The following is a 15,062-nucleotide window of genomic DNA, read 5'->3' on the forward strand; positions in this document are numbered from 1 at the left end:
TGAGTGATTACTTTCGTTCTAAGAAGATACCCAGAGGGTTTAGGGTGAGGAACTGCCCCACCATCGGCAGACAGGATGCCAGTTTCTGTCGCCGGTGGATAGCTATCTAAAATAAGTGCTCGCTAGATCTAATTCTGTTAGTTATTGAACAGTCTACCAAAGAACTGGAAGTTATTAGAACAAAGATTGTGGCTTTTGAGAACTCTAACATGACCACTTTAATTGCGGACAAAGATGGCGACTGGGTGAACAAATTACAAGTACAAATATCACAATATAAGAAGGAGCTAATTGACTTCAAAAAACGTAAGCTGGTTAAAGTAGAAGAAGACTACGAAAGACACTCTGTATATCGATGGCTCTCTGGGAATAGAACTGATGTGAACAAACGTCCGTTCTTCCGTCGACAGCAGAACTATAAATCTCGTTTTGACACAGATTCCACACAGGAAACAACGAGTGAATCAGAAAAATCCAATTTAGCTGCTGCCCCTTTAGGGGTCAATACAAAGGCCCTCAACGCCACAGAAAACGAAGATTCACGCGGAGGGGCCACCAATGCGACAGGCAGAGGACGAGGAGGCAGGCCGCCGCGCTCAAAGACCAAGAAATAGTGTGTAATTTGTCATCGTATGAACTTTCTGATACAGAGTACAAATTATTGGGTAAAGGCCTCTCGTTTGTGCCCTCTGTTCCGTTCAACAGTTTACAATGGAACATTGAAAAATATTCTTTGCAACGTAAAATTAAACTAAGTGAACATTTTGGCTCTACTAAGAGATCTGACTCACATGTTTTGATTCCCCCTAAATTACAACAATTTCGCTCTAAATCAGTATTTGACCCCTTGTCTAATAATTCGAGTTTAAAAACGTTCATGAGACTATTAGATCATGAAGTTAAAGAAACAGTCTCTTCTAGTGGCAAAGTACATCCTAATCTTACTAGATTGGAGAGGAATGCCCTTGAGGCATTGTCTAAGAACGATAAGCTCATTATTAGACCAGCGGATAAGGGGGAATCAATAGTTCTTCAAGATTTCTGTGATTATAATACTGAAGTATTACGTCAATTATCGTCCACTGATGTGTACATGAAATTACAGGTTAATCCGACAGAGAGATGTAAGAAAAGGTTACTGGAAGTGTTGGTACAGGCATTATCTGTTGAGTTAATTACTAATGAAGTAATGGAGACTCTGGTTCCCTCTTTCCCAATTGTGCCTGTGTTTTACCTATTACCTAAAATCCATAAAAAGGTATATCCTCCTCCTGGTCGACCGATAGTGTCGGCCAGGGGATCGCTATTACAACCTTTATCTGTTTTTCTTGATTTTCTGTTGCAACCCTTATTATGTGATGAACCTAGTTTTTTGTTGGATACTACATCATTTCTCAACAAATTACAGTCTGTAGAATCTTTACCTGATGGTTGCTGGCTGGCAACCATCGATGTTGTTAGTTTATATACCTCTATTCCCCATGATATGGGGTTAGCAGCAGTAAAAAGATTTCTTGTTAAAAGACAAGCGTTTGATGCAGGCAAGATTGAGATAATCCTGTTATTACTTGAGTTAGTTTTAACAAACAATTTTTTTCTTTATGACAGGCAATTTTTTATGCAAATTCAAGGGTGTGCAATGGGATCTGCTGTATCTCCGACATACGCAAACATTGTGATGTTTGCGATTGAGGAAGATTTATTTTATAACAATGAGATCTTTAAAGCCCAAGCAATCCTATTTTGCCGCTATATTGATGATCTGTTTGTTATCTGGAAGGGAGACCAAAGTACTCTAATAGATATTTTAGATCAACAGAATGCAAGTAATAGTACCATCAAATTTACATTCGATATGAATCAAAGCGAGATTAACTTCTTGGATGCCATGGTCATGATCCTTGATGGGAAATTAACCACCACGATTTATGTGAAACCAACTGACCGCAGTCAATTATTACATGCACGTAGTTGTCATCCATCGTCTCTCAAAAGAGGGCTTCCTTACTCTCAAATGATTCGGGTTATGAGATTAAATAGTGATGCGGAATTGGCGACACAACAAATTGATGCTCTTATTACAAAATTATTACGTAGAGGTTATTCACATGAGTTGTTGCTGGCAGCTAAAACTAAAGTTCTGGCAATGGATAGATCTATATTATTAAAGAAGAAAAGTACTAACGGGCCACAGAGAGTGAGGTTCCCCTGGGTTAATAAATTCACCAATAAATCTGAAGTAGTTGCCAAAGTTTCAAAGAAAAACTGTCCAATTATAGAAACTGACGAACAGTTACATCTTACTAATACCAACTTAATGCCATGTTATTCCAGGGGTAAAAATCTCAGAGACTACCTTGTTAAAACAGATGTCTCTAAAATGAACTCTAGTATCTCACAATCTGCTACACATTTTTTGTCAATACCGAATACTAAATTAGGTTGCATAAGATGTACGTGTGTAACGTGCCAATATTTATTGGCTGGTGATTCTTTTAATCACCCACACACCGGTAAAAAAATCATGATCAAACACCGGCTTACATGTAATTCTACTCATACAGTTTATCAAATTATATGCCCTTGTGGGCTTAGTTATATTGGTAAAACTGATAGGAAGTTCAAGGAGAGAATGACATGCCACCGGTCAGCTATTAGAAATGCCTTGCAAACGGGGAGCAGTGAGCAACCTGTGGCAAGACATTTTTTAGCCTGTAAGCATCCGATTAGTAGTCTCCGTTATAGGATGATTGACCATGTTCCCAGTGATATAAGAGGAGGTGACCGTAGCTCTAAACTATTACGGTTAGAAGCTAGGTGGATATTTAAGCTCGATGTAATACATCCAAGAGGCCTTAATGAGCACATATCATATGCCTGCTTCTTATAGTACTTTTATTAACAAGAATTTCATGCAGCATTCATCTCGATTAATCTCTCATATGTGTTACAATTTTGTGATTATGCTTTTTAATTCAGTTTAGAGGTCCTTTGTTGTGTCTTTTTATGAGTCTTTATATATGAATAAGCGCTGTAGCAGCTACTGGAACAGATTAGATTAATACTTCAGTCATAACAATTATGTTGTACATCTGAGTTAGCTCTGCAGTAGTTGCTTTAGCGGTTTAAAGAGATACTAAGTTGCATTTATAATGTTACACATTGTTCTCTTTTGAAGATATTTGTCTACACTGTATCTGCGGTTCATTGATACATCTTATATCGTATTTACTCTTTAGCGCTACATGCGTCTCTATCTGGTTTCTATGGTGATGGTTTTCTGCACGTAATATGCTAATGGCATGATGATATCATTTCCGCAGCCCCAGCCCGGATGTTCGGGCGTGGATCAGCTGAGGGATTTCACGCGGGTGGTTTAAAAAGGTATGTTGTATGTGTTTTTTTCAATAAAGTCTGACGACAGTGGTTAGTCCACTGAAACGTTACATATTACATCGGAGTATGTGATTATGTTATGCACGAGTGCCACGTCCTTGCTTGGATATATATATATATATATATATATATATATATACACTTGTAGTCAGACCGGCACTCCTAATACAATAGGTGATGTTGCCAAGGTGCCCATCGTCACATGGTATGGATACAGGAACAGGAAAAAACAGTGGCACTCCGGGACTTTCAGAATCGAATTGTGTATTACAGCATTTTAAACAATGCAAGTACCAACGTTTCGGGGCCCGTAGCCCCTTTGTCAATGTGTATAAAACAAAATGAGAAGTGTCTTACCTTAAATAGTAGTAGACAAGTGTGACCTCTAGCATCCGTCTCCTGCGTCGGGGTTGCCATTTTGGGAGAGCCTTTTACACAGGGGGCAGGCGAACGCCCCCGCAGCCCTCAAGACACTGATAATTTTACACTGCAATAGTTTTACATTATTGCATTATATTCTCTGTTTTTCTCTATTTGTCATGAATATACCAACAATAACAGGATTTTAATACCTACCGGTAAATCCTTTTCTCATAGTCCGTAGAGGATGCTGGGGTCCATTTCATGACCATGGGGTATAGACGGTTCGACAGGAGCCATGGGCACTTTAAGACTTTTCAAAGGGTGTGAACTGGCTCCTCCCTCTATGCCCCTCCTCCAGACCTCAGTTATAGGAATTGTGCCCAGGGAGACGGACATTTCGAGGAAAGGATTTACTTTTATACTAACGGTGAGATTCATACCAGCTCACACCTCAACCATGCCACACAACATGGCATTCAACATAACACACGCCAAAAGGCATGAACCATTTACAGCAACATGCTGAAAACAAATGTAACACAACTTGTGTAACTAAAATGAACAAAACTGCAGGTAAAGTACGCACTGGGTCGGGCGCCCAGCATCCTCTACGGACTAGGAGAAAAGGATTTACCGGTAGGTATTAAAATCCTGTTTTCTCATACGTCCTAGAGGATGCTGGGGTCCATTTCATGACCATGTGGTTTATACCAAAGCTCCAGTACGGGCGGGAGAGTGCGGATGACCCTGCAGCACCGATTGACCAAACTTGAGGTCCTCATCGGCCAAAGTGTCAAACTTATAAAATTTAGCAAAAGTGTTTGACCCTAACCAAATAGCTGCTCGGCAAAGTTGTAATGCCGAGATCCCCCGGGCAGCCACCCAGGACGTGCCCACCTTCCTGGTAGAATGGGCCTTCACCGACGTCGGTAACGGCAATCCAGCCATAGAATGAGCGTGCTGAATCGTAACTCTGATCCAGCGCGCAATGGTCTGCTTGGAAGCAGGACACCCAATCTTGTTGGGAGCATACAGGACAAACAGAGCCTCTGTTTTCCGTATCCGAGCTGTTCTAGCAACATAAATCTTCAAAGCCCTAACCACATCTAGAGACTTTGACTCAGTGAACGTGTCAGTAGCCACTGGCATCACAATAGGTTGGTTTATGTGGAAAGATGAAACCACCTTTGGAAGAAAATGTTGGCGAATTCTCAACTCCACCCTATCTTCATGGAAGATCAGGTAAGGGCTCTTGTGAGACAAGGCCCCCAACTCAGACACCCGCCTTGCGGATGCCAAGGCCAAAAGCATCACCACTTTCCAAGTGAGAAACTTCAACTCTATGTCCTGTAGAGGTTCAAACCAACTCGATTGAAGGAACTGCAACACCACCTTAAGGTCCCATGGTGCCACTGGAGGCACAAATGGAGGCTGGGTGTGCAGAACCCCTTTCACGAAGGTATGAATTTCTGAAAGAGAAGCCAATTGTTTTTGAAAGAAAACTGATAAGGCCGAAATCTGGACCTTAATTGACCCCAATGTAAGGCCCGCATCCACACCAGCCTGCAGAAAATGGAGAAAACGCACCAACTCAAACTCTTCCGTAGGAGCCTTCTTGGATTCACACCAAGATATTTTCTCCAAATATGGTGGTAATGTTTAGACATTACTCCTTTCCTGGCCTGAATAAGAGTGGGAATGACTTCCTTGGGAATACCCTTTCGGGCTAGGATCCGGCGCTCAACAGCCATGCCGTCAAACGTAGCCACGGTAAGTCTTGATACACGCACGGCCCCTGCTGTAGCAGGTCCTCGCGAGGAGGAAGAGGCCGAGGATCTTCTATGAGCAACTCCTGAAGATCTGGGTACCAAGCCCTCCTTGGCCAGTCTGGGGCAATGAAGATTGCTCGAACTCTTGTTCTTCTTATTATCTTGAAAACTTTTGGGATCAGCGGAAGTGGAGGGAAGACATACACCGACCAGAATATCCACTGGGCCACCAGTGCATCCACTGCTATTGCTTGAGGGTCTCTCGACCTGGAACAATATCTCTGAAGCTTCTTGTTGATACGAGATGCCATCATGTCTACTTGAGGAACGCCACAGAGACTTGTCACTTCTGCGAAGACTTCTTGGTGGAGGCCCCACTCTCCTGGATGGAGATCGTGTCTGCTGAGGAAGTCTGCTTCCCAGTTGTCCGCTCCCGGAATGAAAATCGCCGACAGAGCTCTGACATGTCTTTCTGCCCAGAGGAGAATCCTTGACACCTCTGCCATTGCTGCTCTGCTTTTCGTTCCGCCTTGCCTGTTTATGTACGCGACTGCTGTTACATTGTCTGACTGGATCTGCACGGGATGATCTTGAAGAAGTACCGCTTGTAAATGGCTCTCAACTCCAGAACGTTTATGTGAAGGCAGGATTCCTGACTTGACCATTTTCCTTGGAAGCTTTCCCCCTGAGTGACAGCTCCCCAGCCTCGGAGACTTGCATCCGTGGTTACCAGGATCCAGTCCTGAATCCCGAACCTGCGTCCCTCTAGTAGGCGAGAACTGTGCAGCCACCACAGGAGCGAAATGCTGGCTTTTGACGACAGAATTATCTTTCCTGTGGATGTGTAGGTGGGATCCGGACCACTTGTCCAACAGGTCCCCTTGGAACACTCTGGCATGAAATCTGCCAAACTGTATGGCCTTGTAGGCCGCCACCATCTTCCCCAACAACCGAATGCACTGATGGATCGACACACTTGTTGGTTTCATTATCTGTTTGACCATACTCTGGATTTCCAGAGCCTTTTCCCAGGAAGAAATACTCTCTGAACTTCTGTGTCCGGTATCATCCCGAGAAAGGACAATCTCATTGTCGGTTCCAACTGAGACTTTGGAAAATTTATGATCCAACCGTGTTGTTGGAGTATGGACAGGGAGAGTGTGATGTTCTGCAGCAACTGCTCCCTGGATCTCGCCTTTATCAGGAGCTCGTCCAGATAAGGAATTTTATTGACTCCTTTTTGACGAAGGAGGACCATCATCTCCGCCATCACCTTGGTGAATACCCTCGGCACCGTGGAGAGACCGAAAGGCAACGTCTGGAACTGGTAATGGCAGTCCAGAACCGCGAATCTCAGTTAAGCCTGGTGAGGAGGATAAATGGGAACATGCAGGTAAGCATCCTTTATGTCTACCAACACCATGAAGTCCCCCTCCTCTAGACTGGAAATCACTGCCCTCAGTGATGCCATTTTGAACTTGAACCTTTTCAAGTAGAGATTCAGATATTTTAGGTTTAAAATTGGTCTGACCGAGTCGTCCGGCTTCGGAACTACAAAGAGGCATGAATAAATGATGCTGACATAACTTTTGAATTGCCGTTGTTACTGCCTCTCTTTCTGGAAGAGAAGCTGGCAAGGTCGATTTGAAAAATCGGCATGGGGGGACGTCTTGAAGCTCCAGCTTGTACCCCTGGGATACTATTTGTAAAACCCATTGGTCCAGGCCAAATTTAATCCAACCTTGACTGAACAGTTTCAGACGTGCCCCCACCCGAGCGGCCTCCCGCAAGGGAGCCCCAGCGTCATGCTGTAGATTTGGCAGAAGTAGGGGTTGACTTCTGCTCCTGGGATCCTGGAGATGCTGCGGACTTCTTTCCTTTTCCCCTTCCCCTACCTGCAAAGAAGGGAGAACCTTTGGCCTTTTTGTATTTGTTGGGCCGAAAGGACTGCATGTGAGAGGGATGTGTCTTTTTCGCCGGTGCAGGAGCATAAGGCAAAAACGTCGACTTACCTGCGGTAGCCGCCGGGACTAACGCATCCAGCCCATCATCAAATAAGGCCTCACCTTTATATGGGAGAGTCTCCAATTCTTTTTGGAATCTGCATCCGCGTTCCACTGGCGAATCCATAACACCCACCGAGCCGATACTGCCATGGTAGCGGCTGTTGAACCCAAGAGTCCAATATCCTTCATCGCTTCTAGCATGTATGCGGCCGCGTCTTCGATATTACCTAACTTTAGGAGTATCTCATCTTTATCAATCGTGTCAATTTCCGATGACAAGTTGTCTGACCATTTTTCAATTGCACGACTCACCCATGCGCAAGCAATTGTGGGCCTGAGCAGCGTACCATTGGCAACATAAATGGATTTTAATATAGTCTCCATTTTGCGGTCTGCTGGCTCCTTTAGCGAAGCCGTCCCAGGTGCAGGGAGAATCACCTTCTTTGTCAATCTAGACAGGGCACTGTCTAACACCGGGGGAGACTCCCATTTTTTCCTGTCCTCTAACGGAAAAGGATAAGCCATCTGAATCCTTTTGGGAATGCGAAATTTCTTTTCAGGATTCACCCACAACCCTTCAAAGAGAGTATTTAGCTCGTGGGAAGGAGGGAAAACAACCTTAGATTTAGTTTCTTTATAGAAATAGGCCTTCTCCTGAGGTACAGGAGGGGCTTCTGTAACTTCCCTTATAGCCACAATCATATATTGTATATTTTTCGCCAATTTATGATCTACTTCCCTGGAGTCACTATCGTCGACACAGGAATCAGAGTCCGTTTCGGCATCAGTATTTACAATATTTGCAAACGGTCTTTTATGTGACCCAGAGGGGTCGCCTGCGGATGGGAGAACAGAACCTTGAAAAATCACATCTTCCACAGATTTTCTCCAGCATTCTGCATGAGATTCAGACTTATCTAATCTCCTATTGATATGATGCATACTATCACGTATTTCTTTCACGCATGCAGGCTCTTGGTGTGCCGGAAGCACCACCACATTACAACTGTGTCCCTAAAATGTCTTCCTCAGGGGAAGAACTCCCTGCCTCAGACATGTCACACTCGTACACACACACACACACACACACACACACACACACACACACACACACACACACACACACACACCACAGACACTCTGGGACTTATAGGGGACAGACCCACAGTAAAGTCTGTCAGAAGGACACAGGAGCAGCCAGTTCACCACCCCAGCACACAATGTCTGTGAACACAGAATGCCCACTGACACAAGCGCTTTTTTATAGTGTAAATACACCCTGTAAAGCACCAAATTCACTGTGCCCCCCCTTGTTTTGCACCCTGATACTTGTATGCAGTAGTGTAGGAGGACCAGCGTTGTCTCTGCAGCTAAGAGAAAATGGCGCTGAGCAGTGTGCTGGCTGACTGAGGAGGAAGCTCCGCCCCTGCAATGGCGCGTTTCCCCTCAGAGATTTTTCACCTAATATTTATACTGGCGGGGGTAGGGCTGTGCCATGGCATCTTGTGCCACCTTTTTGCCAATTTACAAGGTTATTTGCTGCCCAGGGGGCGCCCCCCCCCCCGCGCCCTGCAGTGCTCTGTGTATGTGTGGGCAGCAATGGCGTGCTGCGCTCCCGCCAGCCGCGCTGTACCTTTAGCCGTCACTATCTTGATTGAAGATTCATCTTCTAACACTCACCTGTCTTCTGACTTCTGGCTCTGGGAGGGGGTGACGGCACGCTGTGGGAGTGAGCATCTAGACACGGCCAGCGTTCAGTACCCTTCAGGAGCTAATGGTGTCCTGTCAGCCAGAAGCAGAGCCATGAAACTCTTTAGGAAGTTGGTTCCTACTTCTGCCCCCTCAGTCCCACGAAGCAGGGAGACTGTTACCAGCAGTCCTCCCTGAAAATAAAAAACCTAACATAAGTCTTTTCAGAGAAACTCAGTAGAGCTCCCCTGGAGTGCATCCAGTCTGCCTGGGCACATTTATAAAACTGAGGTCTGGAGGAGGGGCATAGAGGGAGGAGCCAGTTCACACCCTTTGAAAAGTCTTTAAGTGCCCATGGCTCCTGCGGAACCGTCTATACCCCATGGTCATGAAATGGACCCCAGCATCCTCTAGGAAGTATGAGAAACATATGTTAAGAAACTGGTGAAGGAGATAAAGAATTGCAGAGATATTTAAGGGAAGTACTGTTTGATTTGTGCGCATCATTCATACAGATGTTTATCCTATCCACTCGGCCACAGCACACCGCAAGATCTACCTATATGTACGAGTTCTGCCATAAGGACCACTCTGCCACATGGATTGCGATAATGGGATGTGTGTTTAATGGGGCTACAGATATGTGCTAAGTCAACTGATGTTTAGAGATGAGGTAGAAACAGTAATGGAGTCTCGGAGCTAAGGCCTATAACTGCAACGATTAAATTATAGCTATGATTTTAGACATAATGACCTTAATGTATTCATCTGCACAGTGGGGGTCATTCGGAGTTGTTCGCTCGCTATCTGATTTTAGCAGCATTGCACATGCTCTGGAAGCGTATCTTCGCTTAGCAGAATTGTGAACGAAAGATTAGCAGAATTGCGAATAGAAAATTCTTAGCAGTTTCTGAGTAGCTCGAGACTTACTCCTACACTGCAGTCCGTTTCGTTCCTGGTTTGACGTCACAAACACGCCCTGCGTTCGGACAGCCACTCCCCCATTTCTCCAGACACTCCCGCGTTTTATTCTGGCACGCCTGCGTTTTTTCCGCACACTCCCAGAAAACGGTCAGTTTCCACCCAGAAACACCAATTTCCTGTCAATCACACTCCGATCACTTCAATGATGAAAATTCTTTGTTCGGACGTGAGTAAATCTACTAAGTTTTGTGCTAAATAACTTAGCGCATGCGCACTGCGTACCATGCGCATGCGCATTTTCGCCTTAATCACTCCCTTGCGAAAATCGGCAACGAGCGAACAACTCGGAATGACCCCCAGTGTTATCTTTGGAATAATGCAATATATAAAGACTTACTGGTTGTGCTAGGAAACAATGTTTACCGCAAAAATGTATGGAAGACTGATTGCACAATACTTGTAGTTGATGGGGTTTGTTGATTGGATTACTGATACACAAGATGGAATCTTTTTTATGACAATGGGACTCATCCTCAGCACTGCAGGGGTCCACCCCTCTTAATTGTTAATGTTGCCAGGAGAAAACGAGATTTATGATAAGAACTTACCTTTGTTAAATCTTTCTGCGAGGTACACTGGGCTCCACAAGGATAGACATTGGGGTGTAGAGTAGGATCTTGATCCGAGGCACCAACAGGCTCAAAGCTTTGACTGTTCCCAGAATGCACAGCGCCGCCTCCCTGCACAGGAGCTCAGTTTTTAGTTAACCAGCCCAATGCAGTAGCAGGAAAAGAGACGACAACGGTTAGTAGCCACATACACCACACTCTCACGACAGGAGAAGTGTCAGCGGCTAATGCCATACCAACCCAAAGAAGCTAAGTGCGTCAGGGTGGGCGCCTTGTGGAGCCCAGTGTACCTCGCAGAAAGAGATTTAACAAAGGTAAGTTCTTACCATAAATCTCATTTTCTGCTGCAGAGTACACTGGGCTCCACAAGGATAGACATTGGGGATGTCCTAAAGCAGTTCCTTATGGGAGGGGACGCATTGTATCGGGCACAAGGACCCGGCGTCCAAAGGAAGCATCCTGGGAAGCGGCAGTATCGAAGGCATAGAACCTTATGAATGTGTTCACTGAGGACCAAGTAGCCGCCTTGCACAATTGTTCAAGGGTCGCACCACGGCGGGCCGCCCAAGAAGGTCCAACAGACCGAGTAGAATGGGCCGTAATGTGAGCAGGAGCCGACAGACCAGCCCTCACATAAGCATGTGCAATCACCATTCTAATCCATCTGGCCAAAGTCTGCTTGTGAGCAGGCCAGCCCCGTTTGTGAAATCCAAACAGTACAAAGAGAATCAGATTTCCTAATGGAAGCAATTCTCTTCACATAGCTACGGAGAGCCCGTACCACATCCAAAGACTTCTCTTTGGGAGACAGATCAGGAGAAACAAATGCCGAAATCACAATCTCCTGGTTAAGGTGGAACGAAGAAACCACCTTAGGTAAATATCCGGGACGAGTCCTAAGAACCGCCCAGTCACGGTGAAATATCAGATATCGGGAACTACAGGACAAGGCACCCAAATCCGACACTCTTCTAGCTGAAGCAATAGCCAGCAGAAACACCACCTTAAGGGAAAGCCACTTAAGATCAGCTGAACCAAGAGGTTCAAACGGAGACTCTTGTAATGCCTCCAAAACCACCAACAAGTCCCAAGGAGCCACAGGCGGGACCATAGGGAGGTTGGATAAGCAACACACCCTGAGTAAAGGTATGCACATCAGGTAAGGTCGCAATTTTTCTCCGAAACCACACTGACACGGCAGACATATGAACCTTGAGGGAGGCCAGACGTAGGCCTAAGTCCAGGCCCTGCTGAAGAAAAGCCAACATCTTGGCTATACTAAACTTGGAAGCGTCATAATCGTTAGATGCGCACCAAACAAAGTAAGAATGCCAGACCCTATAGTAAATCCGAGCCGAAGCCGGATTCCGAAACCGAAACATAGTTTCAATGACTGCCTTAGAAAACCCTTTAGCCCTTAGGACGGAAGCTTCAAGAGCCACGCCGTCAAAGACAGGCGGGCTAGGTCCTGGTAGACACAGGGTCCCTGAACGAGGAGGTCTGGGCGTTGTGGAAGTAGAATTGGACGCTCTGACGATAGGCCTTGCAGGTCTAAGAACCAGTGCCGTCTGGGCCACGCTGGAGCTATGAGAAGCAGAATTCCTTTTTCTTGCTTGAACTTCCGAATTACCCCGGGCAGGAGTGACACCGGAGGGAACACGTACGGCAGCCGAAACCTCCACGGCACCGCCAGCGCATCTACGAATGCTGCTTGAGGATCCCTTGTCCTTGCTCCAAATACCGGAACCTTGTGATTGTGTCGAGACGCCATCAGATCTACGTCTGGAAGACCCCACTTTTCCACTAGGAGTTGAAACACTTCTGGATGGAGGCCCCACTCGCCAGCATGTACGTCCTGACGACTGAGAAAGTCAGTTTCCCAATTCAGGACTCCCGGAATGAAGATTGCCGATATGGCCGGTAGATGGCGTTCCGCCCAATGTAGAATCCGTGAGACTTCCTTCATTGCCAGACGGCTTCGAGTGCCGCCTTGATGATTTATGTAAGCCACTGTGGTGGCGTTGTCCGACTGCACTTGAACAGGACGGTTCTGAATTAAATGCTGGGCTAGGTTCAATGCATTGAAGACCACCCGCAATTCCAGAATGTTGATTGAGAGGAGGGACTCCTCCTTGGTCCACCGACCCTGAAGGGAGTGTTGCTCCAGCACCGCGCCCCAACCTCTTAGACTGGCATCTGTCGTCAACACGACCCAGTTGGATATCCAGAAGTGACGGCCCCTGCACAATTGTTGGTCCCGGAGCCACCAGAGCAGCGACAGACGGACCTCCGGAGTCAATGAGATCATTTGAGACCTGATCCGGTGAGGCAGGCCGTCCCACTTGGCTAGAATCAGCCTCTGGAGGGGGCGAGAATGGAATTGAGCATACTCCATCATGTTGAATGCAGATACCATGAGGCCCAGCACCTGCATCGCCGAATGTATTGACACTTGCGGACGAGAAAGGAAGCAACGAATCCTGTCCTGAAGCTTCAGGACTTTCTCCTGACACAAGAACAACCTCTGGTTGTGTGTCCAATAGCGCTTCCAGATGCACCATGCTCTGAGCAGGGATCATGGAGGATTTCTTCCAGTTGATGAGCCACCCGTGGGCTTGTAGAAACCGGACCGTCATATCTAGATGACGTAGGAAAAGTTCTGGGGAATTTGCCAGGATTAACAAGTCGTCGTGATATGGCAGTATCCTGACCCCTTGACGGCGGAGTACCACCGTCAACACCGCCATAACTTTTGTGAAGACCCGCGGAGCCGTTGTTAAACCAAAAGGTAACGCCCGAAACTGGTAATGGAGGTTGCCAATAGCAAACCTCAGGTATTGCTGATGTGACGCTGCTATAGGAATATGCAGGTAAGCATCCTGTATGTCCAGGGAGACCATGTAGTCCCCAGGTTCCAAGGCTAGAACTATAGAGCGAAGGGTTTCCATACGGAACTTGGAAACCTTCACAAACCTGTTCAATGCCTTGAGGTTGAGAATGGGCCGGGAGGACCCATTCGGTTTCGGGACTAGAAACAGCGGAGAATAGTACCCCTGCGCAAGAGGCACCTGTACTACGACTCCTGTATCCAGGAGGGTCTGTACCACCGAATGCAGAGTGTTTGCCTTTGTCTGGTCCGACGGGACGTTTGTCTGGCAAAACCGATGAGGGGGTCGGTTTTTGAAGTCTATGGCGTAACCTCGAGTGACGACTTCCCGTACCCAGGCATCTGAAGTGGTCTTCAACCATTCCTGGGTATACCCTAGAAACCTGCCCCCCACCCTGGGATCCCCCAGGGGGAGGCCCGCCCCGTCATGCGGCAGGCTTATCGGTCTTGGAAGCTGGCTGACGGGCCGCCAAGGCTCTTTTTGGCTTTGGCTTACCAGGTTTGGAAGTGCGGGCCTTCTTGCTGTACGCCTGACCTTTTGCTTTACCTGAAGGACGAAAGGGGCGAAAGGAAGTACCTTTAGCCTTCGACACAGAAGGAGCGGTACTTGGCAGACAGGCAGTTTTGGCAGTAGCCAAGTCAGCCACTATCTTATTTAAGTCCTCCCCAAACAGAATATCTCCCTTGAAAGGGAGTACCTCCAGGGTTTTTCTAGAGTCCAGATCCACAGACCAGGATCTCAGCCACAATATCCGGCGAGCCAGGACTGACATAGTAGAGGCCTTGGCTGCTAGGATACCGGCATCAGAAGCCGCCTCTTTAATATAGCGAGCTGTGACAATATATGATAAGCATTGTCTAGCATGGTCAGAAGAGATTTCAGCTTCTAACTCCAAGGCCCATGCTTCAATAGCCTCTGCAGCCTATGTTGCTGCAATAGTGGGCCTTTGTGCAGCACCCGTGAGGGTGTAAATCGCTTTAAGACAACCCTCCACACGTTTATCCATAGGCTCTTTTAGAGACGTGACGGTAGTGACAGGTAGAGCTGAGGAAACCACAATCCTAGCCACATGTGAGTCTACTGAAGGAGGCATTTCCCAATTCTTTGACAGCTCTGGTGCAAGGGGATAGCGAGCCAGCATCTTCTTTTGAGGCACAAACTTCGTACCCGGGTTTTCCCAAGGTTCCTGACATATATCTACTAGTTAATCAGAGTGAGGTAAAACTTGTTTAACCGCCTTCTGACGCTTGAACCTATCTGGTTTCTTAGGAGGGACGGATGGCTCGGGATCATCCATAATCTGTAGAATTAACTTAAAAGCCTCCAAAAGATCAGGAACATCCACATGTGAACTACCCTCCCCATCAGGAGTATCTGAGTCAGAACCTGTGGGGTCAG

The sequence above is a fragment of the Pseudophryne corroboree genome, chromosome 5 (genome assembly GCF_028390025.1).
Source record: "Pseudophryne corroboree isolate aPseCor3 chromosome 5, aPseCor3.hap2, whole genome shotgun sequence".
In the NCBI taxonomy this organism is placed as follows: domain Eukaryota; kingdom Metazoa; phylum Chordata; class Amphibia; order Anura; family Myobatrachidae; genus Pseudophryne; species Pseudophryne corroboree.